This window comes from Notamacropus eugenii, chromosome 1 (assembly GCF_028372415.1).
Source record: "Notamacropus eugenii isolate mMacEug1 chromosome 1, mMacEug1.pri_v2, whole genome shotgun sequence".
Classification (NCBI taxonomy): Eukaryota; Metazoa; Chordata; class Mammalia; order Diprotodontia; family Macropodidae; genus Notamacropus; species Notamacropus eugenii.
In genome coordinates this window covers 657,587,437-657,608,587 of record NC_092872.1, presented here as the reverse complement: position 1 = coordinate 657,608,587, position 21,151 = coordinate 657,587,437, and the positions used below count along the sequence as shown (strand labels likewise).

The window sequence follows — 21,151 nt, the reverse complement described above, 5'->3', positions numbered from 1 at the left end:
TTTCTTGCTCCTAAATGATTAGGAACAACCAACTAAACCATCAACAAGCATTTAATTACCTACTGTGCTTCAGGCACTATATAAGATACCAAGGATAAAAAAGACAAAAGTGAAATGCATCCTATCCTCAAGAAGTTTACCATCTAACTAGAGGAGTCAATAGGTAATAGATAAGTTGCCCAAAAATAGTCATGAAGTCATTTGAGGAGGGTAGAACACTAGCAGCTGGGAAGATCACAAGACATTACTTGAAACAGTAATAATATCCATCATACCACATAATTATTAATTTTATTTTTACCCATAAACATGCCAAATATTCTATTTATAAAGTTAATTGTTAAACTTAAAAAAATTAAAAACATGATTTTTCAGTTATAAAGTCTTTATAGTATACTTCAGTTTTCTAAATCTTGGCAATCATTCTTAAAACACCCAGCTTGGGTGTTTAATAACATTTTATGCCATTTTTGAATTTATAAAATAAAATCCATGTCACCTTATACATAGATGTGTGTGTGTCTGTGCAACAACTTAAAAATATGTAGATGTATACTACATTATTGTTTTTCTAAACTTGATATATAATCTACCTGAGATGGGTGAGCAAAGGTTAAGGGTCAATGATATTTCTCTATCACTTTGGAAAAAATATGTTCAAATTCAACAGACAATCACAATAAAACATTAGAAGTTGACCTCTAGGTCCTAAATCTCTTCATCAGCCAGAATCACAACATTTAAGCTTTGAAATGGTCCTCAGTAGCCATCTAATTTAACCCACACATGAAAGGAATCCCTTCTATAATATACCCAAACAGATGGTGACTTCAGCTTCTGCATGATGACCTCCAGGGAGGGAAGACCCACTCCCTTCCAAGCAACTCATTCAACTTTTGCACAGCTCTGATAACTGGGAAATTTTTCCTGACATCAAACCTAAATTTGCTTATTCGCAAATTCCAGTCATTCCGCCTGGTTCTGCCCTCTGAGACCAAACAGACCAAATCTAATCCCTCTTCACATGACAGTCCCTCAAATATTTAAAGACAGTAAGCATGCCACTTCAACCTTCCCTTTCCTTCTCCAAGCTAAAGATCCTTGGCTCTTTCAATCATTTCTCATATGACATGAACTCAAGACCCTTTACCATCCTTATTTGTCCTCTGGACACTCTCCAGCTTATCAATTTCCTTCCTAAATTGTGATACTGGAATTAAACACAATATTCTGAATGATGTCTAATGAGGGCACAGTTCAGTGGGACTATCACCGCTCCCCTCCATCATGCCTGGACATTATTCCCTGCTTAATGTATCCTGAGTTTACAGACCACAAATTCCCCCAGATCTTTTTCAGCACAACTGCTTTCTAATCATGACTCTCCCATTTTATATTTCTGAAATTGATTTCTTGTGCCCCAAGCGTAAGATTCTTCATTCTCCCCTAATGAATTTCATCTTATTAGATTCAACTCAGTGTTCTTGGGATTTCAGATCTGTCATCTATTTGGTTAGCAATCCTTCCAGCTTTGTGCTAACAGCAGATTTAATGAACATGACATCTATAATGTTCCCCATTTCATTGATAAAATGGCAAACATCACAGGGGCAGCCATAGACTCCTGAGGTGCTTCACTGGAGACTTCCTGCCAAGGTGACATTGAGCCAATGATAACTACACTTTGAGTCTGGCCATCCAACTGATTCTAAATCTTTCTCTTATCTCTCCACATTCTCCACAACAACAGCATGAAATACTTGATTTGCTAAAAAAAAAAAAAAATCTAGGTAACGAAATATAGAGTATTCCCATCAGCTAATAATAGTTTTGCAACAGCTTCCATCTTTTTTTTTTTTTTTTGTAAAGCTTACAGTAAAAGGCAAAATGTTCTCAGTGTCTTTTCTCCTACCTCTCTAGTCCAGTAGGTCTGTAGAGATACACACTAATACTAGAGGAGCTAAATGATACAGTGAACAGAGTATAGATAGGTTTGGAGTCAGGAAGACGAATTCAGATCCAGCCTTAGATACTTTTTAGTTGTGGAGCCCTGGGCAAGTCACTTAACATCTGTATGCCACAATTTTCTCAATTGTAATATGGGGATAATAAGAGTACTTACCTTTCAGGTTTGTTTTGAGGATCAAAAGAGATATTTTTTAAAAGTGCTTAACAAAATGCCTGTCACACAGTAGGTACTACATAAATGCTTATTCATCTCTCTTTCCCCTCCTGCCCAGTGGGTCTCCTAGATTTTTCAGGGGACCATGGAGTCTAAAAAATTTGTTGACCTTTGGAGGCTGATAAATATTATGAGGTTGAACTATATATGTACTCTACAACCATTATCTGTTTTATAAATGTTATAATGGCTATTGAGGACCATTTCAAAGCTTAAATTTTGTGATTCTGGCTGATGAAGAGATTTAGGACCTAGAGGTCAACTTTTCTAACACTACATACTATGCACTGGATTTAGAGAGAAGAGAGACCTAGACTCAAATCAGCCTCTGATACATACCAGTTGTGAGTCTCAGTTTCTTCATTTGTAAAAATGGGCATAGTAATGCCTGTAGAACTTAATTTTAGATTAGGTCTAAAAAGGCTTATTATGGAGATCAAATATTAACAAAGCACTTTGAAAAACTTGGAATTTTTTTTTTTTAACTAGACCTGTGGTTTCATTGATATCCAGAATTCTGGCTGAAGAAACCCTCTCTACCAATAAGGAATGGAATCCGCTCTGCAACTGAAGAGTCTTAAAGAGTTAACTTGAGGAATTGAGAGGTTAAATGACTTGTCAGACCCCAGCTAGTAAAGGTCAGAGGCAAAATTGGAACATAGGTCCTTTCTGATCTCAAGACTGGCCTTCATTCTACTATGGGAAGCTGCTTTTATATATTTATCATCATCACCATCATCATCATGAACACATTCTTCTCTTTCTCCTTTATCTACAACAAAATATGTAATCTCCCATGAGCCTATACAGAAAGCTAAGGAAGAATAATTAAGCAGGAAAACCATGAAAAACTGTTAGAATTGTAAGATTAAGTTTTTAGCTCTCCAGGGAATCCCCAGGACTCCTGGTATTTTAATATAATTAGAGTACATGGAATGATATAAGGCTTATTATAAAAGTTCAGGATAAGACTAGGGGAAAACAAGGATCCCTGAGGGAAAATATATACATAAACAAATATATAGATCTAGAAATACACATTCAACCATACCTCTCAGATACATACAGTAATTACACCTTTACCAGGTGGAACTTAATTCTCATCAGTATGGAAACATAGCCAGGAAATATAGACGCAGGTTCAAGTCAAGCTTATCACTTGCGGTCTACTACACTGTCTTTGAAAAAGTAGCTACAAAGCAGAGAAAGGAAGGGCTTATTAGGGTTAGGGGGATTTCAAGGGGTAGTGGGAAGCATATGATGAACCTTAGGAAAATGTAAACCTCTCTGTTGTGCAGTAAGTCACTGAATATGTCAGCAAGCACAAGGTCATCTCCAAGCACAACAGGACAACTGAAATGGATGCAAGTACAAGAGAAAGTCTTACTGCCTAGCACAGCATCTCTAATGATCATTTTTCTGTCTCAGAATCAAATGCTAAGAGGTAAGGGCTCAAGTACAATGCAAACACATCCAGTTCCCAATCAAATGAAACTGACCAGATCTTCTTGTATACTATTGTTTCTTCTCCAGTAACCAGATTTTAATTGCCTGAGTTTCTACATTTTTTTAATAGGGTTGAGCTACAGTTACCATTCAGCTATTTCCCATATGAACCTTCTGCTTTAGGTAGTGTGTTCTTAGTATATAGTCAAGGTCTAAGTTGCAGCCAATTTATTTTTCATATGACAACCTGGACACACAAACCCACATGCAGATAGCTCAGAGTGCCAGATGACATGTGAGACAACCTGTTAGAGAAGACATCAATAATGAAAAGTCCTGCATATAAGAACAAGTTCATAAAGCTAGCAGGGCATTTTTCAGATAAGGAACTGACATAATTGGAAGTACTGACAAGGAAAGAGTTATTGAAGTGGGAGAGTGATGGTGGCAAGTTTAATCAATGAAGCAATATACTTTGGATTTTTGTAATTCTCATGAAATGAGAATACATATAGATCAAGAGAAATAGGAATAACATTCCCATATCTGTATCATGAACCTTTTGATATCATAAAAAGAAACAATAACTTACTCTCACATTGTGCAAAGGGCTTTTTTATCTACATCATTCTATTTGATTGAAACTTTATGAGATCGGGAGGACAAGTATTATTATCTCTGTTTTATAGATGAGGACACTGAGGTTCAAATACGTTAAAGGATTTGTCCAATATTACACCTAGTGAATAGTGGATCTAAGACATCAACCTAAATATTATTACTATAGGTTTAGATGTGACTTTAGCTATATTACTGAATGTCCTAACCACTACCCCTTCTCTTTAAGAAATACAAAATTCCAACATACGGTCAGACTCAGGCTTGAAAATCTGCATCAGTTGAAATTTTTTCCTTTATGCCTCATAGAGTCACTGAAAATACAAATACACCTAAGAGGGGTTAACATATTAACCTATCACAGTACTAGCTCTGGAGTCAGAGGTCATAGGTTCAAATCTCTGACTGTAAAGTAATTTTATACATACATATACATATTCATATACATACATAAACAGCTCAAGGTCAAGTATATTAGTAATGCTAATATTAGTAATACCAGATATACAAATATTAACATTAGTACACACATATATATCATTACTAATATTATAATAAATATACTAATATTATTACTAATGCTATGCTATCAACTTATTTATTGATATTAATGACTTGGATAAAGTGAAAGGTAGAATATGTATCCAATTTTCAGGTGACACAGAGATAGGATGGACAGTGAACAGAGTGGTCAACAGAGTCACCATTCAGAAAGATCTCAACATGTCAGAAGCAAGTCTATTAATATAAAATGGAAAAGAAATCTGTGTGGAATCTTATACTTGGTTTCAAGAAATCACCTTTCAGGCTGCACTCCTGACCCTCTGGGATTCCTCTACTATGCCACAAAAACCTCATTACCCTGGAAATTCACTTCTCTCATGGACTGCTCACAGTGGAAATACCCTCTATCCTTTGCAGGTTCTTCCTCTGATTTGGCTAGTTTCTCCTAGAACCTCCATTTTAAGAGGTCACTGAAGCTGGTCAAGGCTTCATTGCTCTATAGCCTGCACTACCTACTCTCTGGACTTTCTCCATCATGTTCCTGCAGGGAGTACCTTCTTCCTTCCTCCCCGCACTCACTCTTTCAGTTTCCTTTTTACGTGTTGTCTTTTGAGAAATGGGATTGTCTTTCTTTGTGGATTTATTTGCATTCCCAGTGCTTAACACAGGTCCTGGCACATAATAAGTGCTGAATAAGTGCTTGTTGACTTAAATATAGATGACTATATAGTAATTAAGGTGAAGAAGTTACAGGAAATATTTAGCGTACTACAAGCTCAACATGAGATAACAAAGAAATATGGCAGCCCCTTGCCCTCCAAAACACTTAATGTGACATTAGGCTGCATTAAAAGAGGCTAAATATATAGGATTGAGAAGGGTCCCCATTGTATTTTACCCTGATCAGAACTATCCTCCCTCCCAAATACTGGGATCTATTCTGGGGTACCACACTTTAAAGAGAGAGAAAAGGGAATGGAATAAGCATTTATAAAGTGCCTACTATGTGTCAGACACTGTGCTAAGTGCTTAATAGCTATTATCTTGTTTGAGGACATAAATAAGCTGGCGACTATCCAGAAGACTGGCATTCTTCAAGCCAATCCTGGATGAACACTTCATGATATTGTCAAAGGGGGGCATGGTTTGGGTGTGATGGCCTTTGATATCTCTTCCAATTTCTGAGATTTTGTAAAGGATTCTTAAATAGGAGACCAGCTAGCTTTCCTCTCCATTGCATACAGAATAATAAGTCTGTTGCAACATGAAGGATTTAGGTTAGCTATAAGAAATATTCCCTGACTGTGAGGATTGTTAAACATTAAAGAGGTACCGAGAATCACCTTTTCCAAGTATTTTAAAATAGAACTCATCCTAGCTATCATAGGCTGACCTAAGATAGCATTCCACTAAAGAAAAAGAGATTTGCTTAACATTCTCTTTAAAGCTTACAATTCCTTTTAGAGGACAGATATTCTAGCAAAGAGGATATTCATGGTGAAATTCATGAAAACCAATGAGAATTTCAAGCTTAACCCTCTATCTCTCCAGGCAATGACTAAAATTCTTGGAACACAACTAGGTATGTTTTAAAGGTCTGGAGTGATACTGGGAAGAAAAAAGGGTATCTGGGTGGAAATAGCCAACAAGGTCCCAAGTGAACAGTATTGACTTCTTTCTGTACAGTGTTCAACTTGAGAGCAGACTAGAAAACATACTAAGTAAATAAACGTAATCATAGTAACCCTGCAATGGTAATATGTCCTCACCCAAACAGGAATACAATTTGATTTAAAAAAAAAAAAAAGACCTTTTCACCAGCTCCACTGTATTCTTGTGAGTTGCCAAAATGATGAACCGACAAAGGGAAAAGGAAAGGGACATGATACATGTTTTTTAGACCCTTTCAAAAACATGGTGTTGCACGTTTCTCTATATGTATACCTGTGATATGTACGAAAGGTGATATTGTAGATATCAAGGTATGGGCACAGGTCAGCAAGGAATGTCCACTAGTGTTACCATGGCAAGACTGAACAGGTCTATAATGTTACTCAACATGCTATATGCATTGCTATATACAAACAGGTTAAGGGCAAGATTCTAGCCAACAGAAGGAATGTGCATACTGAGTGTATTAAGTATTCTAATAACAGAGATAGCTTCCTGAAGCAGGTAAAGGAAAATCATCAGCAGAAGGAAGACAAAGAAGTCACTTGGGTTCAACTGAAACGCCAGCCTACTCCACCCAGAGAAGCGTACTTTGTGAGAACCAACGGCAAGAAACCTGAGTTGTTGGAAACAATCCCCTATGAATTCATGGCATAAATGAGCACTAAATAACTAAATGATTCTTGGATTATGAAAAAAATAATAGTTTGTGGCATAGCAGAAAGGGCACTGACTTTATAGTCAGAGGATCTGGGTGAAAAGCCTGTCTCTAACATTGATGACTTTGGCCAAATAAAACCATCTTGGGGGCTTCAGTTGGCTTATTTGAAAAATTAAGCAGTCTCTTCCACCTCTAGATCCGTGATACAAATGCTAATAGTATTTTGTTGATTTTCAGCCTGCTTCCTTCTCCCCCCATTCAGAACTACATACTAGCTAACTGTCTATAGAAGCTTTCTTTTCCACTTCATCAAAAGAGAAGAAAAGCATTGTAATTATTTCCTTTTTGTTTTCTTCTCTCTGCATTTACAATTAGCCTCCTACAATGCGCTATAAATTTGGTGGAAAATATTGGCCTAGAGACATCTCAAACAATTTACTCCTTTCCATTTTTGATGTGAAGAATGTGGAGGTGATGTGGTCAAGTGGAAAGAGCACTGCATTTGGAATCAGAAGTTTGAATCTTGGTTTTTCATTTACTTCATTTATGACTTTTGGTGAGTCACTTAACCTCTGAGGACCTCAGTTTCTTTAGCTATAAAATGAATGTGTATTAAACCTCTGAGGTCCTTTCCACCTCTAGAACCAATCATGGAAAGGTGTTGTAGTGGATAGGGTGCTGGATTTGGAGTCAAGATGACCTGAGTTCAAATGATGTGCTAGATAATTCCTAGCTCTGGGACTTTATGCAAGTCACAAACTTTTTCCATGTCATTTTCCTCATCTGTAAAATGGGAATAATAACAGCACCTACCTACCAGTGTTTCTGTAAGGATAAAACAAAGACCAAATTAAATAGCATATGAAGTATTTTGTAAACATTGAAGCACTATATACATACTATAAATTTATTTATATTAAGCTGCCAAGTGATTCCAAGGATAGAGCCAGGGGCCTGGAGGCAGAACTGAGTTCAAATCCATTCTCAGACATTTCCTAACTGTATGACCCTGGGCAGATAAACCTCTGTCTGTCTCAATTACTTCATCTGCAAAATGTGGGTAAGAATAGCACCTGCCTTCCCAGGTGGTTGTGATGGTCAAATGAGATAATGCTTAAAGCCTTAAAGTACTGTGTAATAGTTAGCTATTGTTATTGCTGTTATTGTAATTCTCCTCATATTTGGTCAGACCAGTACAACAATTGACAGGAGAGAGGTAAAAACACAAAAATGACTGATAATCATTGAGATTATCTAATATGTTTAAGCACAGCTGTGGCTATGAACAATGTGCCATTAATCCTTCAGAAAAAAAAATTTGTTGAAGTTACCATAAAATAAAATACATTTATATAAAGGAGTATAAAGTACTTTATTTGCAACAACCCTCCAAGGTAAACAGCAGTGTCTGCTGTCACACATGTCAGGTAGGAAAAATGACTCAGGATGATCACTTTATCATCAACCTTGTTAATATTCACCTGGTGATAATAACTGAAGGAAAAGAAAAACCCTCAAATCCTAAATTACTTTGATGGTAATCATATTCTCAGTTTATATCATTAGAATTCTCTTTTTGGTTGGTCTTCTTGCGGAGGAGAATGAGAGAAAAATAAGTCCCACCTCATACCCCCAATTCAACTCAGTCTCTTGCTATCAAATAAAATCTACTTTGAAAAATTAGCAGCATCACAAAGCACACACTGTGTTGTTTGTTAAATTAATTTTTTTTCTGTAAAGTTATTTGAAATTGTATTTGAATAAAAAGCAATAAAACATGTTTTACATCTAAAAACAAGATTATGACTGGCTGGGCCCAAAGTGTTGTTACTGATAAGTGACAATAGACTTGTTATTTGTTTAGTCCTCCCAAAGGCACCTCAGTCAATCAATACCTTGTGCATGTACTAAGACAGTGTGAGCTTCCATATAGATCTTTATCAGAAATACCCCAGCAGTGTTCCACTTTGATTATGGAACTGTAAACTGTCCACAGACAGCAACAAAACCTCCTGGACTCAATGATGACAAGCCACAAAGAAAAGAGTCTGTGTGAAGACCAGAATATATACATCATTTGCATATTTAACAGCATGTCCAATTAACCACTTTGCTGATGGAGATTAATTTATTATTCATTTTATTCCAACTTATGTTAATACTTTGACAGCAGACATGGAAAATGACTGATACAGCATTTTGCAATTTAAAAAATGCTAAGCATGTACTTCAAAGAAATACGCGTTAAGAGTTTTGAGGGAACGTATGCCATTTTAATCCTAGATAGGGTGCAGAAAAAGGATCTGACCTAGGCACAAGTTGAACTAGCAAAAAAACTACAAAAGTCAATGGGCACCATGTAACAATGATGAAAAGCAGTGGGGAGTAGAGGAATCCTAGATTTGACACCACAGGACCTAGGCTTGAACCCTGGTTCTGCTGTTTAATACTCACATGACTTTGGGGAACTCTTTATTCTCTGGGCTTCAGTTTCCTCATCTTTAAAATGGAGACACTGGAGTAGATAACCTTCAGAGAACTTTTCAACTTTAAATACTATGGCATAAAAATAAAACCCCAGCAAATCAACCAAATAGTAAACTATGTTTCCCTATATAACTTCAAGGCAAAAATTCCCAATGATATTTAAATGACTCATGCTCCAGTATTGTTTCTGTAAGCAGGGCACGGAACATACGTAGTAACTGAAAATGATCACTGCAGTTATAAAATGACATTGCTACAGACTAAAGCAGTTATCATGTTAACAAAGTAGACAAAAGGTTTTTGAAGATTTGATAGGGATCGGTCAACAGAAAGACTTTACACCTCTAACAGGGAAAAAAAATACAGCGTTCTATTTTTCGATAATGTTGTAGAGGCAATGGGAGAAGCATTTAGTACTATATTTTGCCATAGTCAAGATTTTATTTTTTAGACTAGATATCATTATATCTATGTATTTCTATATTGTGTGACACTCCACACTTGAGACAATGCAATTCTAACTTAAAATTTGAGATTCAACAATCAATGCCATCACAGTACAAATAATGGACAAAAAAGTGATTTCCCCTTAGCATTCCTGAGCCCTGGTCTAATCCAGGCAAGTATGCATTGAGGATCAAAGAGACTTTTAAAGTATATGGTCACTAAAATCCAAAATAGATTATGTGAATATTTAAGCTTGTATGTGTTAGTCTAATAGCCACGCTCATTTCTATACTGTTCAGTTCCTGCTTTCTCCTATCTCTGTGCCTGTTCATATCATATTCTTCCATCCCTCAAATGAACTTGACCACCTAGACTTTATCTTTTTCTTGAAGGCTCAACTCACTGGCAAGTTTCCTCCTAGAAATTTTTTTCTGACCCATCCCCCGATGAAAGTGATCTCACCTTCCTTAAGTTTTGAATAAAACATTGCCTATGCTTCAGGTTTATACTCAATAAATTCTTCCCTCTATTACGGTTATCAGTATGTATCTTCCTCCATGACTCCCGCACTCCACTAAATTATGAGCTCCTTGAGGGGCAGGGTCTGTGCCATATCTCTTTGCATCCCCAGTCGGGCACATTGCCCTGTTCGTAGTAGCCACCGAATAAATTTCTGATGAATTTAATTGAATGTGTGAAATGTACTGACTAAAATCATAGGATTGCTAGAGACAGAAGCAACCTTATTATTGATTATTTAGTCCAATTCCATTTTACAGAGAAAGTATCTGAGGTTCCTTAAGGAGATTATGTGAATTCTTCAGGGCCATATAACTAGTTATCAGTCAGTTATAATGACAGTCATAAGAGCTAACATTTATTTAAGGTTTGTAAACTTTTTTTATTCACACATATACAACGTATGTAATATGTATTCACACAACATATATACAACCCACATATACATATGTGTATTAGTGTGTTATGAATACATATTCACATGCATATACTTTATGCAATTTAATTCTTATTATATATATAATTCTTATAATGCCACTTTGAAATAGATACAGTTATTATTTCCATGTTACAGGTTAAGTAATCATTGTCTGAAAGGTACTTAGTAACTTGCCCTTAGTCACACAGTTAGGAAACATGTGAGACATAACTTGAACTTGGGTCTTTCTAAGTGCAATGCTCTATCCACTATACCACCTGGCCCTCTCTCTAGTTATAAAACTCAGTTGTCATGGAATCATAAGATGCAGCTAGAATTTTATAGACAAAGAAACCAAGGCACAGAGGGTAAGTGAATAGTCTGGAGTCACACAGTAAATAAGTGTCTGAGGCAGGGTACTTTTACTAAAGCCGAGTCCAGGGATAAATCCAAAATACCCCACTTTTTTTAGGTCTCCTATTTCTTGGGTCAGTCTTTTTTCTACAACACCACATGCTTACCCACAAATAACCTCCAAATCAGAGACTAACTTGGGTGACATATGGTAGAATATCACACAGCAGTTTCATAAAGTTAATTTACATGGGCCTTTTAAAGTTCTTGCTAACTCTTAAGCTTCTAGAAAACTACACAGATACTTCTCTTTCCAGTATCTACTTACAAATACCATATAACCCCCGCACACACACACACACACACACACACACACACACACACACACACACACACAGAATTTCCCTAAAACCTTGTTTTAAGAATCTTATTTAAAAAATCTATTGGTCATGTAGCAAAAGATTTATTGGAAACTAGTGTGCTATGTATTACACAGCTGAAAATCTCCAAAAATTGTATCTAATTGTCAAAATAGCTACTAGGAAGACTCATGCCAGCACTACGCCATATTGGGTTGTGCCCATCCTATGCTAACACAGATTCAGAGCTTTGAGCTGCCTTCAGTCTCAGTATATAGCTTATCTAGATATTAAGACCCAACATAGTAAGTCCTTCCTAATACTCCCCAGGTTAGGTTAACAAGAGCACATTCAGGCAGAGATCATCTTTTATTTATGAGATAACATACTATTGTGATCATTTTATTAATATTTTTGTCATTGGCTTAGTGTCTACATCGTGCTTCTAGTAGGAGTAACAAGAATTTTATTAATTTATCTTCATCGCACTATTTATCTTGTCACCTGAGGATCAAATTGAATAGTAGGTACATGCCTGCTGAAAACATAGTTATGTCAAAGATGCATCAGAGGAAAAGACTGTTGTGGGGTTAACATGGAAATTTGCTTTGTATGAGATTCTGTCAAATATGTGAATATGCTTTTCCTGAGATATAGAGATGTTGTAAATCCCTAAACTAAGGAAATCTAAATAAAAAAAAAAAAACAAGGACCAGTGTTTTGCTCTCAGGAGAGAAAAATCTGGCCCCTCACAACTTCCCTTGGGACCTTTCTTGGCAGTGTAGTATTGGAAAAAATGAACCATATACTTAGCCAGTATGACAGTTCCTACATTTTGATGTTCCCAAACAAAGGTGATCCCTAATTTCTACAATTCTACTAATGGACTTTCTTATAATCCTTATAATATACTTTGAAATATGCCCTGACAAAAAAAATAATTATAAAAATGTTCGAGAGAAATTAATAGCTTTCAGAGATCACAAAAGGTTTACCCTTCCCCCAATGCAAATAAAATATGGAGAAAAGGAAGGAAAGGAGGCAAAGAAGAAAGGAGGGGAAAAGAAAGGAAGATAAAGAGGAGACAAAGAAGGAAGGTAGAAGATAAGGAACAGAGAAAGAAGGGAAGGATGAAAGGGAAGAGGAGAGGAAAAAATGAAGGAGGGAATGAGGAAAGAAAGGAATAGAGGAAATAAGGAGAGGAGTAATAAAGGAAGGAAAGAGAGGAGGGAAAGAAAAAAGGAAAAACAGAGGAAGGTAGAAGGAAAAGAAGAAAAAAGTGAAGGAAGGTAGGAGGGAAGGAAGGAGGAAAGAAAGAAAGGAAAATAGAAGAGAAGGAAAGGAGGGAAGAAGACATACAAATAGACTAAGAATATGACAAAACTAGGGTAACCAATCCCATCCAACATCATTATTGTGAGTGCTATCACCTTAGAGAATGGTTAATACCTCCTTTTCTATCTATGCTAACAGTCCTTAGTTTAATAATTAGATGCATTTCATATACGTTATTCGTGTAGGTGTTGGCATTTGAAATATATTTCCCCACAGAAATATGTTATATATGTTTGATAGGTCTCATGTTTGCCCACAAATGCTTACTTAGACCTTAGTATACTACTCAGTATGTCAGAGCTGAAAGAGACTTTAGAGTTAATAAATTCTAACACTCTCATTCTACAAGTAAGAAAACCAAATGACTTCCTAATATTATAAAACTACTTAAGCAGCAGATCTAAGATATCAACTTTGGGGTTCTGCCTCAAGTCCTCTGTCTTTTCCAATTCACCATGTTGCTTCTTAGTTGAAGAATAATATTTTACTATAAGTAATAGTATTAAGTAGTAGTAAGGAACATAAATGTACTTAACACTTTTCTATGAGAAAATACATTTGGAGAACCACCTTGGAAACCTGAATATCTCCCATGAATTCTAGACTTCTGCAATAGAAATAGAAATCTCCAACCTTCCTCCTCTCTATTCCAAGTTGCTTCAGGTGACTCTAGGACATGAAACAGAGACTCTAGAAAGTGTGTGAGCAGGGTATAAGGAAGTATTCAGAGGAGTTAAGGTGGAGATCTCCTTAAAGGCGAATAACAAGATCTTGGAGTCTTTGGATGGGTGGCAGCAAAGAAAAGGAACTGACCCAGAAGGGAACTCTGGTCATCCGACCAGCTCTTTGTCCTTGCTAATCTCAGATTCCTGATCCTTGTTCCACTCTAGTGTAGATAAGAGGTGAAATGTTGGTGGGGGGGAGGGAAGTGTGGCAGCAGGTGGGGGTGAGAGGAAAGAAAAGGGAAATTCTAAATAGAGCACTGGACTTGAGGTCAGAAGACATGGATTTGATTAACAATTTGGCTATACAATTGTCTTGCTTTCAGCTTCACTCTTCTTCTTTTCTTTTTTTACTTTTTTTCCTCTTCTTCCTTTTCTTTCCTACCCAATCAAAATGTGTTCTCAGGAAATTCAGTTAAAGATTTATTAAAGGTTTACTATTTTCAAGGGATGAGGAGGAGGAGGAGGAGGAGGAGAAGAAGAAAAAGAAGGAAGAGGAAGAGAAGGAGAAGAAGAACAAGAAAAAGAAGAAAGAGGATGAGGAGGACAAGAAAATAGCTAACATTTATATACAACTTTATGGTTTGCAAAGTACTTCACATACTATCCCATTTGTTGCTCACAACACCATGAGGTTTGTGCCCTCATTGTTCCCATTTTACACATAAGAAAACTGAGGCTGACAGAAGTAGTGTGTGAGGCACACACTAGGAATAGGGAGTAAAGCAAAGACTTGGAGGCAAGAAGATCTGAGTGAAAATCTTTACTCACCTGCCTACTAGTTCTATGACCTCAGGCAAGTCACTTAACCTCTCTGAGTCTCAGCTTTCTCATTAGTAAAATGAAGGGTTAGAATAAAAGTTTCCTTCTATTTCTAAATCTGTGACATACTCAGGATCATATAACTAAGTATCTGAGCCAATGTTTGAAGTAGCTAAGGGACACAGTAAATAGAGTGCTGAACCTGGAGTAAGGGAGACCTGAGTTCAAATCCTACTTCAGACATTTATTGACTGTATGACTTTGAACAATTGGCTCAGTTTCCTCATTATAAAATGGGGCATAATAATAGCACCTAGTTCCCAGAATTGTTGTGAGAATATTTGTAAAGTACTTCATGAACTTTAAAGTTCTATGTAAATGATAGGTGGTATTATTAACAACTTATATTTTAATATCTTGAAGTTCAGTGCTCTATCCACCCATCCATGTAGGTGTCTTGTGTTTCCCTTTAAAGGAATTATAGGCATCAACTGGAGGAGAGGAAAGACATTATTTGAGAAGAAAATCCTTTCTAGCGCTTAAAAATCTATCCTGAAGAACAACATAGTGCAGCTGAATTTACTGTTTTATTTATTCATTCTTTTCTTCCATAAACATTTACTAAACACTTATCAATGCTTGGATCACTATCCGAACCCACATAGGAAAAACTAAGTGAATGATGAGTCCATGTTTCCCAGACTATGACATGCAGTTGGACATTCATCAAGCTATTCCATCAATACATAAGTCATGAGTAGGCACTATAGACGAACAATGAGATAGACCCAAAATTGAGTGGGAGAAAGAGAACAAGTTAGAGTTCATTTGGGTGAATAACTGCATGGAATTTTCAATTATACTTAGCTCCTGACTGCTACCAAAGCCCATTTTTTGAACATCTACCTTTTCATTATGATGTTATATATCTTTGCATCATAGAACCCCATCACCTCAGAATTACAGTTGTAGGTGACTCCAAAGGGAAATGGAAAGATGGTAAGAATAAGTGAGCTATAGCACATTTCCAGTGATATTAACTAGAGTACAAGACATCATCAAGCACACAACTGAATGGAAAAGGAGGGGAACTAAGCATGTACTGAACCTGAAAGATAATAGATGGATAGCCAAAATGTTGCATGAGTATCTAAGAAATATTGTAGGATACAGTTTACTTAGTAGAAAGTACAATGAACTTTAAGTTAACAGACTTGAATTCACACCTTTACCTCTGCAATTGAACAAAGGGAGCCCACTAGTCCTTTGAGCACCTACTCTATAAAAGATTTACACAAAGCCGTGATGGATACAATACTGGTAAGCTCACAGATTCCCAAGAGGTAGTAGTAAAGCAAAACATTGCCTACAATATGGGCTCCCCTCTATTCTCATTTACTTCTTGGAAGGAGAGCAGAGATACTAAAATAAACTGTTTGACAGGTCCTCATCACCTCAACTCCTGGACAGCTGCCATAACTTGCTTGCTGATTTCCCTATCACTTCCTTACTCAATAAATCCCAAGGGCTCCCTATCACCTCCAGGATCAAATATAAAATCCTCTGGCATTCAAAGCTTTTCACAACCTGGCCACCTCCTCCCTGTCCAGTCTGCTTACATCTTATACTGTCCCAACATACTCTACAATTCAGTGATGTTGGCTTCCTTGATGTTCCTCCAACAAGAACCCTCATCTCTGATTTGGCATTTTTACTGGCTATTCTCTCTAGGTGAAGTGCTCTCCTTCCTCATCTCTGCCTCCTGACTTCCCTGTTTTCTTCAGGTCCCAGCTAAAAATTCCATCTTTAATGTTTTTCCTAATCCCTCTTTAATGCTAGTCTTCCCTCTAATGATGACTAGTGTAACTTTTATGTATTCTATTTGTTCATGATTGTTTTCATGTTGCCTCTGCCATTAGACTGTGAGTTCCTTGAGGATAGGGATTGGTTTTTTGCCTTTCTTTGTATTCTCATAGCTTAGCGCAGTGTATGTGCTTGATAAATACTCAATGGCCTAATTGCCTCGGTACTTGCCCTAAGGAGTTTATCATCTTAGTCTCTCTGAATATTGCTACAAGGTAATGTATGTATGTAACAGTAAATATACATACATACCCTAAAAATGCACAATGGGGGAATAGGCTTTTGAGCTGAAAAAGACCTTGGTAAACATCTAGGTTTTGGTTTATTCATATTATTTTTGCATGTTTGGGGCTGTTCCTAGCAGCAAAGTTAACCTATTAAAATTATTTACTATACTGATAATTTAGTTCTATATGACTATACTGTGATCTTTGAGGGCCTGGACTGTTTCTTTGCATTTGTACTTTTTTATCAAAACACGGCTCACACATATTGAATAGACACTTGTTATTTAACAAGTAGTTGTTCGTTGGTTGGTTGACTGTATGAATGAATAAATGAATGAATGAGCAGGTTAAAATAAAAGGACCACTGATTGGGGGGGGCGGGGGGTTGAGGGAGAGATTCTGACTTTCTCTCACAAAGACAAAGGTTAGCTAACTTCTAAAAGAATGCTACCTCTAGATCTGTCCCCATGAACACAATAGGGTAGGTGGGTTTCAGGGAGACACCTGCCAGGGCTTGTTTGATATCTAAATTGGCAAACAATCTGGACCACTAGTCTGGATTCCTCTAAACTAAGATGGGATGAAATGTTGAGAAATAAACAAAATAAATCCTTTCAACGGGACAAAAGATTCTGAGAATCACCTCCCATTCGTCTATCCCTTTTTTTTCCACTTGCTACCAAAAAAGAAGATCCCAAAATCACCCCAGTGAATGGGACTGTTAAAATTGCATTTGTGGAGCCATCACCAAAAAAAGTGAGATCAACTTAATCTTTAAAAATTTATTACAAATGATAATTTCAGAAACAAAACTGAGGATACTATTAATTACTCAAATTACTACATGAAAGAACTTCTCAAATCACACTTTAAGAACCACTGGTTTTTAAGCAAATCCTCTTTGGGTTCTAGATCGGAAAGCCTGGGTTCTAGTCCCACCATGACTATATTAGGATATGATTAGTTCACATCTCTCACTTCTGGACATAAGATAATATCTACATATGGAAGATATTGAAGCACTTTGAACTCTAGGAGGAGAAGCTTTGTGATTCTAAGATATAATTATGATCATTACATAGCATCATGGGGGTGTTCTCTTCTAAATCACCTTTTAAAATCTGTTAACATTTTCCCTCCTGGAAAAAACCTCTTTTCCCTTTTGCCCCTTAACAGCATAAGCTAATCATTACAGTAAAATTTCCTGATTTTGCACTTCTGGGAGAGAAGAAAGGCAAGGAGTGAGCATACAATGATGGCTTTTCCCCTTCCTCTGTCTTCTGAAATAATTGAGAGGCTCTAAACTCATTTTCTAAAGCATGCAAGAGGTATTTATGAAGGCCAGCTAGGAGATGAGAACCCAAGCATTACACTTACATCATTCTATTAGAGGCACAGTGGGTACATGCAGTGTGCTAAAGCTATTGGCACTGGTCTACCCTGTCATTGCTAATGCAGAAATGTTTTAAGTGACAAGGCATTTTTTATTCCAAGTATTTCTGCTTCTGTCATTTATAATCATTCTTTTCATTATCTCCAGCTCCTCTTAACTAGTACTCAGAGAATTAATTTCTGCATGGAATATTCATAATTTGCATTTGAAGCACATGCAAAAGGAAATGAAGTCTTAAAGATATTTCTAAACCACAGTGTTTACCAATTCAATTCAACAATCATCTATGAAGCGCCTACTATGTGGAATGCATCAAGCTATGTCTATTTTCCTAAGTGGAAAAAAAAAACTCTCAGCACAGTGTCTGCAATTGGGTCAGGCTCTGGTACAAATATGAAGCAGAAAAGCCATGAGATCTTCTTGTTCCCTGAAAACCAAAGCGACACTGAATGAAAGTGTAAATGAAGGATGGAATTATAAGAAAATGAAGAAGAATGAGTCTTGAGAGTCAACTTAGTAGTTTCTAAAACACAGGGGGAGACTCAATTTTAATCCTCCAAACATTAAATATCATCTTTGTATTGATCAATTGAGTCACATTTAGAAATATCATTCTCTCTCTCTCTCTCTCTCTCTCTCTCTCTCTCTCTCTCTCTCTCTCTCTCTCTCTCTCTCACACACACACACACACACACACACACACACACACACACACACAAACACAGATGGGGTTGGGGGAAGGGAGAAATGGGGAAGACTGCCAATATATATCCCCAAAATATTCTGACATAACCCAATGTGTAAATCCTCCTGGTTCACCTATACATACATACATCGAGTCTATTCAAATGTTTAACAACCTCCTTTTTACCTGCTGAGATCCTATCCTGGTAATTATAACACAGCTAACTATCCTCTGGTTTTCACATCAAGCGCCTGGTACAGTGGTCAAATGTTTGTTTCTTTGCAGGTCCTTTGTCTAATTCGCTTTCTTTTAGTCAGCTCACTGATCTGGCCCTTTGAGGTCCCCATTATTCACCATCATCTTTCTCATCCTCATCCTCAGGCTTCTTTAAAAGTCTTCTCTCTCTTAGCCCCATCCCCTGCTGCTTATTCCATTCTTTGCATTCCTAGGTTCTTCTCCATCTCTCCCACCCCCCCCCCACACCCCCCTGTTTTCACATGGAAAAGAAGGGACAGAATGGGAGGGATTCACATGAGGTTTCTGGTGTCAGTGCTGTGATTTTGGTTAAAAAGAACTTGGTTCCTCATGCTTAAGACGGCTCCCTCCAAGAAAGTCTAAGCTTTTATGAGAACCTCCCCCTTCTATCAAAGAAACAGGAAAGTCTATGGTCCAAGTGGGAGAAACTCAGCCCTTCCTCAATCCTCTGCTACAGGGGTTCTTTCTCAGTTTAGAGCAGATCAAGTCTCTGACTTTTGGTTCAGAATGATATTCAAGAGGGAAAAAAAATGTTCCTGAAGGCCAGCAGACGGCGTGCCTGGCAGGGGTAGTGGCTGCAATGGGAAGGGGAAAGGAAGAGAATGGAGCACAGGTCTCTGCTGCAATGCCGATGGCCCCTTTCCCCCTCCCCCCCATTTTCTCCACTGCCCCACATCCCTAGTAACAGCATCAAGCTGCTCCTTTCTTCTCTCCTTCCTCCCAGTTCCCCTTAGGTTTCCTCATTCTTTCTAGTCACACTGAGACCCCAGAATAAGAAGAGTTAACATACACTGGGAATTATTAGACAAGCACTTCACACTGGTACCACTAAGCACTCCTCCCCGCCACCCCACCAACATGCATACACCCATCTGGTTTGCTGTACCCACACACCCACACCCTGTCTGTCCCCCTTCCACCCCTCAGGTCTCACATATTCCCCAGAGCTCATACAATCCTGCACAGAGAATGAGGGTTGCTTCCAGGTAAAGAGAAAGAAGTAGCTTTTCAGAGAGCTAAGGAGTGGTAATGGGAGAAACAAGAAATTTGTTACTGCACCAAATGCGAATCACAACCTCTTCTTAACATTGAGAACAGTAGAGTAGACAAGACAAGCCTGCCCCCTGCCCCCATCCCCAGTCATTCTTAACTAAAGAGAATCCCTAAGGGGAAGTACTGAGATTTAAGCCTTACACTCTGGGAATACATCTATTCCTAGAGACTGATATTTTGCTGTGCAGGATTAGTCTTCCCCCAGATAGGGAACTCAGCAACTCCCCATTTGTAAAGGAGAACCTGCCCCAGACACTGTGAATGCCTCTAGGGGATGGATGCTTGCAAGGGTGGCAGGAGAGGGCAGGAAGCTCCAGAGTTTCTTAAGCTAACAGCCAAAGCACTGAGAGATGGGGACAGGTGCAATAACTAGCTGGAGTTTGAGAGGGGCAGAAACCTGCAAAGAAGGACAAGATAATAGAAGACATAATTGCCACTTCCATTCTACCTTCTAAAAAAAAAAAAAACAACTGGTTTGCCTTTGAATGGGTGAAAGGGTTAGGGAAAATATAGCACAGTAATCAACTTAATAAGTATTCTCTGAGCTGGGGAAAGAACACCGGTATTGTAAGTCAAAGAACCTGGATTCAAATCTCAGCCCAGGAACACTGCCTATGTGACCTTGGACAAGTCATTTCCTCTCTCAGTTTCCTCACCAGTAGAATGAAGATGGCCTCTACCATCCCTTAAAACTCTAAAGCTCTAATTGTATGAACCCTTTTCCTACAACCTACAACAATTTGATAATGAGGTTTTAGTAGATAATCCTGGTAATGACCCCAGTAACAGAGGAAGGAAGGGAGAGGTTTTTACCTGAAGGAAAAGGGAAAGGCAACCCACCCCAGGGCTGTTACTTATTCAGTAAAAGAAGTCATCTAATGGAAAGCCTGGCGAAAGCTTCACAAAGGAAGTTGCAGAGAGGGCAAAGATAAAGTATGCTCTGTGTGTGCATGATGGTCCCTAAGGCTTTCTCTTTCCTAACTTCGTTCCCTCCCGGTAGCCTACCTAACCCGGTCTGCCAGAAGGCTTTCACCTTCCCCCAACTCACTGCCCGGGAAACCATTCAAAAACCTCGGAAAGTGAATTAGGCTCCTTATCCCAGCAATGTGCTGAGCATTCCCAATAAAGAGTGATGAGGCTTAGGTCTGGGTAGCTCCGTTAATTTGAAAACAGCTTCGCTAGGGCAAAAG

The 21,151-nt window shown here is 37.8% G+C and overlaps 1 protein-coding gene across 21 annotated transcripts in view; it reads right to left on the bottom strand.

Annotated features, from left to right (window-relative positions):
• The window catches only part of NRXN1 (neurexin 1), a 1,424,087-nt gene that overhangs the window by 531,776 nt on the left and 871,160 nt on the right, over window positions 1-21,151 (bottom strand). The gene's annotated exons all lie outside the window — the stretch shown is intronic.